Raw genomic sequence first — 17,071 nt, forward strand, 5'->3', positions numbered from 1 at the left:
GGTGTTTATAAAACTTAAGTAAATATAATAGCCCTAAGTAATGTTACATCTCTTTCCAAGGCCTACCCAGGAGGCAATACGTCAACATTATATGACATATTCGTGGATATATCAAAGAATATTGAAGTATTGGAGATGCTTACGGCCTCGTTAAGATTCCCCGCCATATGTCTCAATATACAGAGCATAGAAAGACATAAGACAGGCCTACGGTATTTGGGCCCATCCATGCTTTGCTTATGTAGAAATCACATATAAGTAGTGTAAGGCCCAGTAAATATCTTTTAGTGATCTGTGCAGAGTATCTTTTGGGTATCAGGCCGCTAACAAACACATAGCTCCGGAGTTAACCAGACCGGTTCATTAAGTAGCCAGTGACTCATAGCAGATATCTTTTGGTGATTTATCTGAGCATCTTTTAAGATTTTTTATTATACAGAGGTATGGTCAGGGCTTAGTTCAAGGTAAGGCTCAGTAAATATCTTTTAGTGATCTGTGCAGAGTATCTTTTGGGTATCAGGCAGCTAACAAACACATAGCTCCGGAGTTAACCAGACAGGTTCATTAAGTAGCCAGTGACTCATAACAGATATCTTTTGGTGATTTATCTGAGCATCTTTTAAGATTTTTATTATACAGAGGTGTGGTCAGACCTTAGTTCAACGGCTACTACTTTGGGGTAGTCTACCACTGACTAAATAGTACTGACTCTTGGGAAGGTTATCAGGGATTAAAGCTAAAAGGTTTTTACACTTAAATATGTAGATATTCTTCATAAACAAAGCGTGGATAATGTCAAAATATAACCTATGCAAAAAAAGTACAGTAGCTCTTAAATATTTTTTAAAAATGGTAGATAGCATTTTTTAACATTGAAAATAAGATAACATTCTGAAATTTTGAATATTGTTGATGTTTTTTAAATTGAATGATAATTTTCAAAACAAATCATTTTACATAAAAAAGTAATTAGCGAGGCATTTTTAAGATTTGAATGTCGAATTTAGTGTCTTTAAGTTGTATGTAAGCATTGGAACTGGCTACATTTTCAATTTGTTCTAACATTTTTGCCATATTGACATCTGCACTAGTTGTTGTCGAAATAGGATGATTGAAATTGTCATTTAAAGCCACAATACGGATTCTGTCACCCTTTTTGTAGCCAATTTGCTTTTTTATATCGTTAAGAGCAGAGTCTAATTTCTTTTTCAAAGAGTCTTGATTAAGACCACCACCTACATAGTTTTCACAGCATAGTTGGAAAGTGCACTGATGAGCATTGAATTTTTTAATTTCTCGTTGATTTATAATATTTACAGACCACATTTTGATACGTGTGTACTCTATGAGTGTTCAACTGTGAATGAAGAGATTTTGACATGTGACACACTATTAACAGCAATCTAAGAGGCCTTGTAGCCTAGAGGCAATGTATCCATACACTCATCATTATGTACAATTTTTCGTTTTTTTGTAGTCCATCTTGAATGTCTTCGATACCCTTTTTTGCGTCACTATGTCTTTAGTGTGGACATCGCGGCATATTTGGTCATATGTGAGCTTGATTTGTTTGGTGGGATCGTGTATGATATCATTCATCGCTGAGGTATTGAGTACTAGGCTGTTCTCGTAGTTTAGAGTAAAGCCTTTGATTTTAGTCACCTCTTTGCCCTCGACTGTTTTGTAGTAATAACTTTTTGGTCCAGTAGCCTGCCATTCTACAATATAATCATCTGACCCAAGCTCATCGCTCCAATCGCCCAACATTTCACCTGTTTCGACAGTGTTTAGGCCATCATCAATATAAACAACGGAGTCTGTGTCGAAATAAGCTACGGCCTCTCCTAACCTATCAATCATATCGTACAGTCTCAGACGAGCGTTACTTGTCGTAAATAAAGCCACAAAAATATTTGTAGATGTGGGGTCTTCTACAAATACGTCCTTGTAATCATATGAGACTTGGGCTATATGATCGTTAACAAATATCACATTAGTTATGTTAATCTTATCATCCATCAAGAGCTCATACCATCTTTTGAGGTCCACAACATACTCTGTCTGTTTCATATTCATTCTTTGCCCAAACTTGCCCCATAGACTATTCAAGCATAGTTTAGCGACTGCTCGTTTACCAAGATTTGGAGATATCTTCTCCAAGTCTAAGTCTATGTCCATTTGTTCTTTTACAACCCGAGCGTATTCTTCGTTTGAGGCATATGTATGTGGACTAGTTTCTAATTTTATTTTCATAAAATCTTTGACATAGCCCTTAAATAAATCCGTCGAAGTTTGTTCAAAATTCCACACCTCGTACACTTTCAACATTTTATACCCCTTTTCTAGGGCTTTATTGATCTCTAGAGTCGTCCACGTACCTTTTAATGCGCGTTCTGAGTCATCATGATCACAATGTTCGCAATCTTCCAAGGCGCATTGATTACACAAAGGAAACATTAATTTGTCAGTTTTGACAGGTAGGACTGGGTGATATAAGTTGGTAGGTGGTAGTATTTGACAATGTACTAGGCCAAACCATGAGGGGTCGTATGATTCAGGTGCATGTATTTTAACAGGGTGGCCAATGGGGTAGCGGTCATAATACTGTACAGTAGGGTAAAGCGATACAATATCTATATATCTAAGCTTTTTACCAGTCACATTTAGTTTTATGGCGTTTGTTCGTCCTCCAAAGAATGCTTCACGAGGCTTTAAGGATTCAACAATTTGAGGGCTCGGTGCATTTTTACATTCTTTTGATTTTAACCAGTCACATTCCCACATTTCTACTAGTTTGTAACCAGCTTCTTTTATTTGTGCGGTTCTCCTCAGTGTTCGTTCGTACAAGTCGCTCATTGACTCATTGTTGACATGATTAATTGTGTTGGGTGCAAAACACTCGGGGTGGCCATGCCAGAAACAACCGTGGTACTGGTACACAGTATTTGTACAGGCATCATAACCATCCACTTTTGCACCACAGATCGTAATTTCGCCTCCATTAAGAGCATGTTGTACGTCTGGAAACTGACTGAGCCACTTTATGGATGCTTCACTGTACGTATCCTTAAGATCCTGTTTTACAATCCCAATAGTATTTGTTTGCAGATATTTGGACCTATATATAGCCATACAAACACTAGCAATGGTCAGATATTGGAACGGGTCTATGTTAGCGATCCCCAAAAATTCTTTACGAAACTCTAGACACCCTCTTCGTAGAATATCTACATCTGAATCGCAGTAGGTATGTAGCTCCCTCTGAAAATTAAATTCGTCGTTTTTATGGTCCTCATACCATTCGAGGAAAGCTGTACGATGCTTCTCTTTCATGGTATTGGGACCATAATATTTAGAGCTTGGTAAAGTCCCAACATATTGTCGGTTCTCAGGCACATTAAAGAAATGTGGAAAATAACCCTTCTTCAGCTCTGCCAATCCAAACGTTTTGGGGAATTCTGCCAGAGGACCGCTCACGAAATTCGAACTATCAATTATTTTTAATTTAATAGCAGGTACTTCTAGCAGCATCAGTTTTGACCCGTTGTAGATGGTGTACGGTTTTATCGTGTTTTCTACACAGTATTTCAAAATAAAATACGAGTCGTAACTTTTCCCGTTGTGAGCTACTGCTGTATAACCCCTGTGTTTCTCAGAAATTAACCATTTACAGAACTCATCGTTGTCCTTGAAAACAAATTTATTACCATTAAAATCGTGGGCTATCACCAAGTTCGGTATGTGTATACCTGTGTCTTGCATTGCTTCGTAATCGAAAAATAAATATTTTTCTGTATATGTGCAACGATTTATGGGTGTGTTAGAGAGGCCGTTGCATTGACATGGATATTTACATGTAACAGTTGTTTTATAATGCTTCCGACAACCCATATTTTCTTCATTACTACGATTATTACATACACACGGTACTTCGCAAATTCCTCCTTTGGAGGGTTTTTTCATCATATAGCAATGATGCGTAGCTATCTCTACGAATGTGTTACAATTCCTGCACATCGAGTAGCCACACACATGCTCGTTGGCTCTTTTACATACTTTATTGCACTTTTCACATTTAAATACTTCTTTGCACATTGCTTCGTGATTATGCAGGCATTCAACATTAAAGCAGAAGCGGTTACATAATTCGCAAAGGATCTTTGTGTGCGTCGACAAGTCGTGTTCTGGCTGCTTGCAGATTGTACACAGAGGTGCTTTCTTGCACTTGTGCTTGCTTTGATAAGGTGTATCGCACTTTGTACAGTAAAAATGTGTGCCGTACAACCCTTTCAAACTGTTGATTACATCGAAGTGGTTACCGTTTTTATATAGATAAATTTTGTTTGTTTTTTCGGGACCCTCGTATATGATTGTGTTGAAATTTTCAGCGCAGATGATCTTAATTTGCACATTCAACAGTTCTTCGGTCTTCTTAAAATCATCCAAAGTAAAGCCGTCGACATAGCAGCCACCCAATAGACCACAAAGTTTTTCCGCCAAAACAGTCTGTAATGTTCGGCCATCACGTATGCTCTGAGTATCCCTTTTGATCAATTTGTGACCCAAAATCTCGTTTGTGATGTATGTAAGAGCCGTTACGATTGCTCTAGCCCCACAAAGATTATCAGTATTAACAATCCGTGTAATGCTCTTTTTGGTTCGACGATCCTCTGACAAATTTATCATTCTACGACGACCGCTACCCCTAGGCATCTTGAAAATTTGAATATCGAATTTCGTGTCACCCAAAAGAACAGTATCGTTAGATGTTAATATGTTTTCAACTTGTTGTAATAAATTATCCATATTGTCTTCTGTGGTCACTTTTGTCGATATAGGGTGATTGAACTTGTCATTTAAAGCCACAATACGGATTTTATCCCCTTTTTTGTAGCCACCCTGTTTCTTTGCATCATTCAGCGCATCCTCCAACAGAGCTTTCAAGTTCTCTTCGCCGCGGCTAGGAGAACCCCCTGTATGCTGCTCGCAAGAGAGCTGAAAACTATGTAGGTACGCACAAAATGTAGTTATGAATCTACGCGCTAAAACCTTCAATGACCAATTTTGAACCATTTCGAAAATTATCAAAATTAGAAATTTAAAAATCAAAAAACTTTACAATTTTTCAAAAAAACTAAAAATTCAAAATGTAATATCTATTTTTCAAAAAAAAAATGCACACTTACTGTAAAGGCTGATAAGAGCAAGAGCTGATAAGAGAGAGAGCACGTCTTAACGCCAGGGCTGACTGATAAGAAATGAGAGTAAATCATCTTTTGCGGGCCTTTTATACGTTTTCACCCTAGGTCACGTGACACTCTATGATAAGGAAAAGGGTAATACTGTTTGAGAAAAACAGGGGTGTTTATTTTCAATTTTACATAAAAACAGCTGTATAAAGTATTTAAAACATATCAGTTAGTCTTTTTACGAAATCCCGGTTGTAAATTATCTATATTTTCGAGTTGCGGCTTACACGCTATCATATTGTGATAAAGCAATTAAAACCGAGTTTATTCAAATAATAAAAGTATGTACATTTATAATTAATTATTAGAACAAAACAAAAGTTTTTTGCCAAAAACGACGATCATTTTTCCATAAAATGATAATAAAATTTAGGGCGTTGTCCCGCTTTGGGAGAACTCGTAACACTTTGGCTAGGATATTTGTGCGAAATTAACAAGATCTTACCTGTCGACGAGAATTACGTCATCGCTACTTTTAGGCAAAGATAGAGCCGTGTGCAAAACATACACATCTAAGGTGTTGTCTTGTTGTTTTTATCAAGGTATGCCAAAACGATTAAGATAGATGATGTCATCAATATTTTTAGATAATGATGTGTAGCGGTGAATTGTTAGATAATAAAAAGGCATGTTAAATCCCAATATTATTTTATTTGTTAAATTAATACATATTACATGTTATTCTTGAAGGAAGGCGTCGGTTAGTGAGATGATGAATTCTGAAGTATTCCGTTTCCTTAGTAACCGCTAGGTGGAGACAATTAATGAATAAGCTCTAGATAGCGCAATTCACTTATTATTTCTTCTGCTTCTTTTCCATTTAGAGCATCGCTTTTCGAAAGAATTTTGAGGCCTTCTACAAGCGTATTCGGATCGTTATTTTCGTTATAGAGGGTCCATATTTTGTTCAATTCCTCGTACAGCTGTCCCCTTTCAGAACTTGGTCTCTGATTTGTTTTTGACTCGTTTTCTGGTGTGCTGCTTTCCAAATACTGCTTTGTTGTTTTCCCTTCAATGTTTTTATTTGAACTTTTCGTTACCCGTCCCATGCTTTTAGTTGATAAACAATGTCTTGACGAGGGTTTTCTTCTTCTTCTTTCTTTCTCAACATACATGGGTTTGATAATTTTCTTGAATTTTTCTGGGAACGCTTGATGTCTCAAATATCCTCGGGAATCTCGATGAATACCTGTGACTTCTAATATTTTTTTATAGTTAATGCAATCGTTTGGCGTAAAGTCTTGTGGTTTCTTGTAAAATATTAAATTATATAATCCATTAGTAGCTTTATACTGATTATTGTTAACCCATATATGTTTAGGAGTAAATTTTATCTCCTTATCGCCCATTACCCATTTATTAGTTATCCAAACATACTGTGGCCCATAACTTCGGTCGATATCTGTCGAATGATGCCAATATTTTTGAAGGTGTTCGGATCTCTCTTCATCCTTCTGCTGTGTATTATTTTGATGGTCGCTAGTGTCTTCATGCTTCTCCGATTGATGTATAGTTTTTTGATAATTGTCGCTAGTGTCTTCATGTTTATCCAGCTGATGTGTAGTTTTCAGATAATTGTTTATTTCTGTAAGAGGTTCAGTTGTTAAAATTGTTTCGAGATGTTCTTGTTGATCACTCTGCATTCTTTTGAGAGCTTTGTACTTTGTTCCAATAATTTTAGCAAGCTGCTTAATACGTTGTTCTCTGTTCAACATCCTACGACTGAATGTCGATTCTGAAGTTAACAGCTCTATTTATAACCGTTGACTAGACGCTAACTTGACGCTGACTCGACGCTGACTTGACGCTGACTTGCCGCTGACGTGACGCTGACTTGACGCTGACATGATGCCGTACGTAGCATTTGTGTCTGAGTATATGATGATTCGACACTGAGTCAACGCTAACATGACACTGTCTGAGTATATGATGATTCGACACTGAGTCAACGCTAACATGACACTAATGCTACGTACGGCATCATGTCAGCGTCAAGTCAGCGTCACGTCAGCGGCAAGTCAGCGTCAAGTCAGCGTCGAGTCAGCGTCAAGTTAGCGTCTAGTCAACGGTTATAAATAGAGCTGTTAACTTCAGAATCGACATTCAGTCGTAGGATGTTGAACAGAGAACAACGTATTAAGCAGCTTGCTAAAATTATTGGAACAAAGTACAAAGCTCTCAAAAGAATGCAGAGTGATCAACAAGAACATCTCGAAACAATTTTAACAACTGAACCTCTTACAGAAATAAACAATTATCTGAAAACTACACATCAGCTGGATAAACATGAAGACACTAGCGACAATTATCAAAAAACTATACATCAATCGGAGAAGCATGAAGACACTAGCGACCATCAAAATAATACACAGCAGAAGGATGAAGAGAGATCCGAACACCTTCAAAAATATTGGCATCATTCGACAGATATCGACCGAAGTTATGGGCCACAGTATGTTTGGATAACTAATAAATGGGTAATGGGCGATAAGGAGATAAAATTTACTCCTAAACATATATGGGTTAACAATAATCAGTATAAAGCTACTAATGGATTATATAATTTAATATTTTACAAGAAACCACAAGACTTTACGCCAAACGATTGCATTAACTATAAAAAAATATTAGAAGTCACAGGTATTCATCGAGATTCCCGAGGATATTTGAGACATCAAGCGTTCCCAGAAAAATTCAAGAAAATTATCAAACCCATGTATGTTGAGAAAGAAAGAAGAAGAAGAAAACCCTCGTCAAGACATTGTTTATCAACTAAAAGCATGGGACGGGTAACGAAAAGTTCAAATAAAAACATTGAAGGGAAAACAACAAAGCAGTATTTGGAAAGCAGCACACCAGAAAACGAGTCAAAAACAAATCAGAGACCAAGTTCTGAAAGGGGACAGCTGTACGAGGAATTGAACAAAATATGGACCCTCTATAACGAAAATAACGATCCGAATACGCTTGTAGAAGGCCTCAAAATTCTTTCGAAAAGCGATGCTCTAAATGGAAAAGAAGCAGAAGAAATAATAAGTGAATTGCGCTATCTAGAGCTTATTCATTAATTGTCTCCACCTAGCGGTTACTAAGGAAACGGAATACTTCAGAATTCATCATCTCACTAACCGACGCCTTCCTTCAAGAATAACATGTAATATGTATTAATTTAACAAATAAAATAATATTGGGATTTAACATGCCTTTTTATTATCTAACAATTCACCGCTACACATCATTATCTAAAAATATTGATGACATCATCTATCTTAATCGTTTTGGCATACCTTGATAAAAACAACAAGACAACACCTTAGATGTGTATGTTTTGCACACGGCTCTATCTTTGCCTAAAAGTAGCGATGACGTAATTCTCGTCGACAGGTAAGATCTTGTTAATTTCGCACAAATATCCTAGCCAAAGTGTTACGAGTTCTCCCAAAGCGGGACAACGCCCTAAATTTTATTATCATTTTATGGAAAAATGATCGTCGTTTTTGGCAAAATAGCTTTTGTTTTGTTCTAATAATTAATTATAAATGTACATACTTTTATTATTTGAATAAACTCGGTTTTAATTGCTTTATCACAATATGATAGCGTGTAAGCCGCAACTCGAAAATATAGATAATTTACAACCGGGATTTCGTAAAAAGACTAACTGATATGTTTTAAATACTTTATACAGCTGTTTTTATGTAAAATTGAAAATAAACACCCCTGTTTTTCTCAAACAGTATTACCCTTTTCCTTATCATAGAGTGTCACGTGACCTAGGGTGAAAACGTATAAAAGGCCCGCAAAAGATGATTTACTCTCATTTCTTATCAGTCAGCCCTGGCGTTAAGACGTGCTCTCTCTCTTATCAGCTCTTGCTCTTATCAGCCTTTACAGTAAGTGTGCATTTTTTTTTTGAAAAATAGATATTACATTTTGAATTTTTAGTTTTTTTGAAAAATTGTAAAGTTTTTTGATTTTTAAATTTCTAATTTTGATAATTTTCGAAATGGTTCAAAATTGGTCATTGAAGGTTTTAGCGCGTAGATTCATAACTACATTTTGTGCGTACCTACATAGTTTTCAGCTCTCTTGCGAGCAGCATACAGGGGGTTCTCCTAGCCGCGGCGAAGAGAACTTGAAAGCTCTGTTGGAGGATGCGCTGAATGATGCAAAGAAACAGGGTGGCTACAAAAAAGGGGATAAAATCCGTATTGTGGCTTTAAATGACAAGTTCAATCACCCTATATCGACAAAAGTGACCACAGAAGACAATATGGATAATTTATTACAACAAGTTGAAAACATATTAACATCTAACGATACTGTTCTTTTGGGTGACACGAAATTCGATATTCAAATTTTCAAGATGCCTAGGGGTAGCGGTCGTCGTAGAATGATAAATTTGTCAGAGGATCGTCGAACCAAAAAGAGCATTACACGGATTGTTAATACTGATAATCTTTGTGGGGCTAGAGCAATCGTAACGGCTCTTACATACATCACAAACGAGATTTTGGGTCACAAATTGATCAAAAGGGATACTCAGAGCATACGTGATGGCCGAACATTACAGACTGTTTTGGCGGAAAAACTTTGTGGTCTATTGGGTGGCTGCTATGTCGACGGCTTTACTTTGGATGATTTTAAGAAGACCGAAGAACTGTTGAATGTGCAAATTAAGATCATCTGCGCTGAAAATTTCAACACAATCATATACGAGGGTCCCGAAAAAACAAACAAAATTTATCTATATAAAAACGGTAACCACTTCGATGTAATCAACAGTTTGAAAGGGTTGTACGGCACACATTTTTACTGTACAAAGTGCGATACACCTTATCAAAGCAAGCACAAGTGCAAGAAAGCACCTCTGTGTACAATCTGCAAGCAGCCAGAACACGACTTGTCGACGCACACAAAGATCCTTTGCGAATTATGTAACCGCTTCTGCTTTAATGTTGAATGCCTGCATAATCACGAAGCAATGTGCAAAGAAGTATTTAAATGTGAAAAGTGCAATAAAGTATGTAAAAGAGCCAACGAGCATGTGTGTGGCTACTCGATGTGCAGGAATTGTAACACATTCGTAGAGATAGCTACGCATCATTGCTATATGATGAAAAAACCCTCCAAAGGAGGAATTTGCGAAGTACCGTGTGTATGTAATAATCGTAGTAATGAAGAAAATATGGGTTGTCGGAAGCATTATAAAACAACTGTTACATGTAAATATCCATGTCAATGCAACGGCCTCTCTAACACACCCATAAATCGTTGCACATATACAGAAAAATATTTATTTTTCGATTACGAAGCAATGCAAGACACAGGTATACACATACCGAACTTGGTGATAGCCCACGATTTTAATGGTAATAAATTTGTTTTCAAGGACAACGATGAGTTCTGTAAATGGTTAATTTCTGAGAAACACAGGGGTTATACAGCAGTAGCTCACAACGGGAAAAGTTACGACTCGTATTTTATTTTGAAATACTGTGTAGAAAACACGATAAAACCGTACACCATCTACAACGGGTCAAAACTGATGCTGCTAGAAGTACCTGCTATTAAATTAAAAATAATTGATAGTTCGAATTTCGTGAGCGGTCCTCTGGCAGAATTCCCCAAAACGTTTGGATTGGCAGAGCTGAAGAAGGGTTATTTTCCACATTTCTTTAATGTGCCTGAGAACCGACAATATGTTGGGACTTTACCAAGCTCTAAATATTATGGTCCCAATACCATGAAAGAGAAGCATCGTACAGCTTTCCTCGAATGGTATGAGGACCATAAAAACGACGAATTTAATTTTCAGAGGGAGCTACATACCTACTGCGATTCAGATGTAGATATTCTACGAAGAGGGTGTCTAGAGTTTCGTAAAGAATTTTTGGGGATCGCTAACATAGACCCGTTCCAATATCTGACCATTGCTAGTGTTTGTATGGCTATATATAGGTCCAAATATCTGCAAACAAATACTATTGGGATTGTAAAACAGGATCTTAAGGATACGTACAGTGAAGCATCCATAAAGTGGCTCAGTCAGTTTCCAGACGTACAACATGCTCTTAATGGAGGCGAAATTACGATCTGTGGTGCAAAAGTGGATGGTTATGATGCCTGTACAAATACTGTGTACCAGTACCACGGTTGTTTCTGGCATGGCCACCCCGAGTGTTTTGCACCCAACACAATTAATCATGTCAACAATGAGTCAATGAGCGACTTGTACGAACGAACACTGAGGAGAACCGCACAAATAAAAGAAGCTGGTTACAAACTAGTAGAAATGTGGGAATGTGACTGGTTAAAATCAAAAGAATGTAAAAATGCACCGAGCCCTCAAATTGTTGAATCCTTAAAGCCTCGTGAAGCATTCTTTGGAGGACGAACAAACGCCATAAAACTAAATGTGACTGGTAAAAAGCTTAGATATATAGATATTGTATCGCTTTACCCTACTGTACAGTATTATGACCGCTACCCCATTGGCCACCCTGTTAAAATACATGCACCTGAATCATACGACCCCTCATGGTTTGGCCTAGTACATTGTCAAATACTACCACCTACCAACTTATATCACCCAGTCCTACCTGTCAAAACTGACAAATTAATGTTTCCTTTGTGTAATCAATGCGCCTTGGAAGATTGCGAACATTGTGATCATGATGACTCAGAACGCGCATTAAAAGGTACGTGGACGACTCTAGAGATCAATAAAGCCCTAGAAAAGGGGTATAAAATGTTGAAAGTGTACGAGGTGTGGAATTTTGAACAAACTTCGACGGATTTATTTAAGGGCTATGTCAAAGATTTTATGAAAATAAAATTAGAAACTAGTCCACATACATATGCCTCAAACGAAGAATACGCTCGGGTTGTAAAAGAACAAATGGACATAGACTTAGACTTGGAGAAGATATCTCCAAATCTTGGTAAACGAGCAGTCGCTAAACTATGCTTGAATAGTCTATGGGGCAAGTTTGGGCAAAGAATGAATATGAAACAGACAGAGTATGTTGTGGACCTCAAAAGATGGTATGAGCTCTTGATGGATGATAAGATTAACATAACTAATGTGATATTTGTTAACGATCATATAGCCCAAGTCTCATATGATTACAAGGACGTATTTGTAGAAGACCCCACATCTACAAATATTTTTGTGGCTTTATTTACGACAAGTAACGCTCGTCTGAGACTGTACGATATGATTGATAGGTTAGGAGAGGCCGTAGCTTATTTCGACACAGACTCCGTTGTTTATATTGATGATGGCCTAAACACTGTCGAAACAGGTGAAATGTTGGGCGATTGGAGCGATGAGCTTGGGTCAGATGATTATATTGTAGAATGGCAGGCTACTGGACCAAAAAGTTATTACTACAAAACAGTCGAGGGCAAAGAGGTGACTAAAATCAAAGGCTTTACTCTAAACTACGAGAATAGCCTAGTACTCAATACCTCAGCGATGAATGATATCATACACGATCCCACCAAACAAATCAAGCTCACATATGACCAAATATGCCGCGATGTCCACACTAAAGACATAGTGACGCAAAAAAGGGTATCGAAGACATTCAAGATGGACTACAAAAAACGAAAAATTGTACATAATGATGAGTGTATGGATACCCTGCCTCTAGGCTACAAGGCCTCTTAGATTGCTGTTAATAGTGTGTCACATGTCAAAATCTCTTCATTCACAGTTGAACACTCATAGAGTACACACGTATCAAAATGTGGTCTGTAAATATTATAAATCAACGAGAAATTAAAAAATTCAATGCTCATCAGTGCACTTTCCAACTATGCTGTGAAAACTATGTAGGTGGTGGTCTTAATCAAGACTCTTTGAAAAAGAAATTAGACTCTGCTCTTAACGATATAAAAAAGCAAATTGGCTACAAAAAGGGTGACAGAATCCGTATTGTGGCTTTAAATGACAATTTCAATCATCCTATTTCGACAACAACTAGTGCAGATGTCAATATGGCTAAAATGTTAGAACAAATTGAAAATGTAGCCAGTTCCAATGCTTACATACAACTTAAAGACACTAAATTCGACATTCAAATCTTAAAAATGCCTCGTTAATTACTTTTTTTTTATGTAATATGATTTGTTTTGAAAATTATCATTAAATTTAAAAACATCGGTAATATTAAAAATTTCAGAATGTTATCTTATTTTCAATGTTAAAAAATGCTATCTACCATTTTTAAAAAATATTTAAGAGCTACTGTACTTTTTTGCATAGGTTATATTTTGACAACATCCATGCTTTGTTTACGAAGAATATCTACATATTTAAGTGTAAAAACCTTTTAGCTTTAATCCCTGATCACCTTCCCAAGAGTCAGTACTATTTAGTCAGTGGTAGACTACCCCAAAGTAGTAGCCGTTGAACTAAGTCTGACCACACCTCTGTATAATAAAAATCTTAAAAGATGCTCAGATAAATCACCAAAAGATATCTGTTATGAGTCACTGGCTACTTAATGAACCTGTCTGGTTAACTCCGGAGCTATGTGTTTGTTAGCTGCCTGATACCCAAAAGATACTCTGCACAGATCACTAAAAGATATTTACTGAGCCTTACCTTGAACTAGCCCTGACCATACCTCTGTATAATAAAAAATCTTAAAAGATGCTCAGATAAATCACCAAAAGATATCTGCTATGAGTCACTGGCTACTTAATGAACCGGTCTGGTTAACTCCGGAGCTATGTGTTCGTTAGCTGCCTGATACCCAAAAGATACTCTGCACAGATCACTAAAAGATATTTACTGGGCCTTACACTACTTATATGTGATTTCTACATAAGCAAAGCATGGATGGGCCCAAATACCGTAGGCCTGTCTTATGTCTTTCTATGCTCTGTATATTGAGACATATGGCGGGGAATCTTAACGAGGCCGTAAGCATCTCCAATACATCAATATTCTTTGATATATCCACGAATATGTCATATAATGTTGACGTATTGCCTCCTGGGTAGGCCTTGGAAAGAGATGTAACATTACTTAGGGCTATTATATTTACTTAAGTTTTATAAACACCCTGTACAAGAACATTTTGGTTAAACCTATATGTAAAATCTTCATTTTATCCGCCCTGTATAATAATTTTTGTTATTTATCTATTATTTATAATCTCTTTATTCTTAATGTAAAAACAATTACTAAACATTTGGTATTTCTTTTAATTATTATGTAAAATAAATTGATGCTATTAGAAGATCGACAATTCTCAAACAAACAACAGGAAATTGTTATCTAACCGGTGAAAACGATAAATTTATTATTTTGTCCGCATATTGCGCAAACTTATGACTTCTGATACTTACAACAATCAAATTTTACATATTTTTATATTCTTTTCTTTAAAGCAAAAATTTACAATCATTTGCTTACCCTTAGTTATTCAGCGTCTAACGTTGTCAATTGTTGTTGTTGTTGATTTCCAAATATTAATTACGGTGGGCACTGATGCTTCATGTTCGGCTTCTCATCTAAAATTATAAGTTTACATAATTTGTACAATGCTTGTACTGTGTAATATTTTTTCTAGGTACTCGTGTATTCTTTCTTTTACATTTAAAAACGTTTTTTATTAAACAAATAGCGTGACTTTGTTGCGCATGCTCATTAGACATTTGGGACATCTGCGTATTGGACATTTTGCAAAAAAAAAACCTTCGTAGACATTTTATTTACGTGCTTGTTAAAAACCAGGCACATTTATGGTATTTGTTAAAAAATAGGCATGTTTAATGCAGAATAACAATATCTTACCTTAGTATCTGTATACTTCGTCTATTCCTGTCGGTCTTTACGCCTTAGTTTTTGACAATTTAGAACTTTATGGGCTTTTTATCCCTTTGGTATACTCTGTAAGCAAAAGTAAAACTGTTTTAATCTCTTAATTATTTTACCACGTTTTGAAATATTTTGCCGGTACAACCGCCATTTTGTACATGTGTATTAAATCTACATTTTTTACAAAATACATGCTAGCGCTTTTACCTTCCTTACGTTTTTGAATCGTTTTAGACACCAGTCATTGAATAATAATAATAGTTCTTATTACTTACCTCTGTTTTCTTCTGTTAATCCTTGTTCTTGGTAGGTCCTTACAGGCATATAAATGTATATTTACATATTTTTTTTTCACAAAATTTTTACATTTTGCCACATTTTTCTGTTTTTTTTACACTATAATCCATAACACGCACATTTCTTTGAAAAATATTATTTAAAATGAAACGATGAAGTCTTCGCTGTTGTTCTACACCTAGATAACAGTTTGCGGCTTTGGCGATATCGCCACCTGCTTACAAGTTTATCAATTTCTCATGTTTTTCTGCTATTCGCCTTTTAATAAAAATAATATTTTGCGGCTTTCTGTATCGGTGATATCTGTAATCTTTGCTAATTTGTAAATACATTCGTAATTTTTCGTATTTTAAATACTTGATTAAAAGTAGTTTCTCTTTATCGCACTTTGAGTTTGCGGATTTCTTTAACACACAAGTTTAAATATATATGTTTGCAATACCCATATCGACAACCTTGACATTACTATTCGCTTTTGCGTTATTCTCTGCGGTTTGTATTTACACTTTATATCGACACATTGCTTCGTATATCCCGTTCTAACCATGACAAATGGCCGTTACACCTTTGATAAATACTTTTTTTATACCTATTGACACCTACCAAATGACCGATTGGCCTCGTAGGCTGAGCGTCATGACGGGGCGCGGGTTAGCGTTCATGACGTCATCACGGGGCGTGACCGGAGCGCGGACGGTGCTTGTGACGTCAGGGGTCAAAGGTCAAAGTGGGGTGAAATGGCTCCCTTTCTACTAACCCTTTTTAATCTTAGTATTATTTTTTCTACCACAATATTTTGATCTATTGATACATCTGCACTTGGATATGTTTTGACTACTAAAATACTAAATTTCTGTATATATTTTTTAAACATATGAAGTCTATTTGGTTACGAATCACTGGTTCAGCTGGTGATCTCCAGGTGTAAAGAAGACTCTTTGGGGTTGTAAAATTGTGTTTGTTATTACTAGTTGCTTTTCTACACAAAAAGATGCCAACATAATATCTCCTGTTTTATTTCGTATCCACAGACCATATTTTTCTATATCTTCATGCTCTCTTTCTCCAATCTTCGCATTAAAATCTCCCATGATAATATGGCTCGTGTTTCTTTGTAGATGTGTAAGAGTTCAATTTTCTTGAATTTGCTTGAATCCAGACTGGACAGAACTTTGAAAGATATTCGTGATAATCAAAAACATGTTTGGTGGAGCCATGATTCTATGGTTCAGACAGTTTCTTATTTAATAATTATTCCCCAATTAACTGCTGCGGGCAAACTAAACGCATGCCCAGCAGCATCCAATTTGTGGTGGCATTTAAAGACGCTCCAACTGACAAATAACATGCGAGTGTTTTTGCAACAAGATCAAAGCGCAATTGTGTTTTCAAAGCAGTTCTTAGATATTGGAGTAGCTTAGTAAAGTCTCTATTAACACCCCGACTGGATTTATTTCATAACCAACAGATTTATGTTACTTACCAGACTCGAAAGAGGAGCTTATTGAACCAGACAATTCCAATGAATTCAAAAACTCTGTAGGATAGTTGACTACGTCATCCTGATGATTTATAACTGTTTTAACTAATTTGAACCAAAACAACTTTCCTGGAATAAAATTCAGAATAGTCGTATTCAGATCATCGACATCTGTATTTTTTGCCACCGATATTGTTTGCTCAATTATAG

At 36.3% G+C, this 17,071-nt stretch overlaps 1 protein-coding gene and 1 long non-coding RNA gene across 14 annotated transcripts in view; one reads left to right on the forward strand and one right to left on the reverse strand.

Moving 5' to 3' along the window:
* LOC140445304 (uncharacterized) overlaps nt 1-17,071 on the forward strand; it is a 162,383-nt gene that overhangs the window by 83,471 nt on the left and 61,841 nt on the right. The window lies entirely within an intron of this gene.
* LOC140446717 (uncharacterized) lies at nt 14,624-15,673 on the reverse strand. The gene is made up of 3 exons (XR_011951488.1): nt 15,360-15,673; nt 15,061-15,156; nt 14,624-14,777 (listed from the first exon to the last, which is right to left on the reverse strand). It is a non-coding gene; the product is annotated as an uncharacterized lncRNA (long non-coding RNA).

Source organism: Diabrotica undecimpunctata, chromosome 7, assembly GCF_040954645.1.
Source record: "Diabrotica undecimpunctata isolate CICGRU chromosome 7, icDiaUnde3, whole genome shotgun sequence".
In the NCBI taxonomy this organism is placed as follows: Eukaryota; Metazoa; Arthropoda; class Insecta; order Coleoptera; family Chrysomelidae; genus Diabrotica; species Diabrotica undecimpunctata.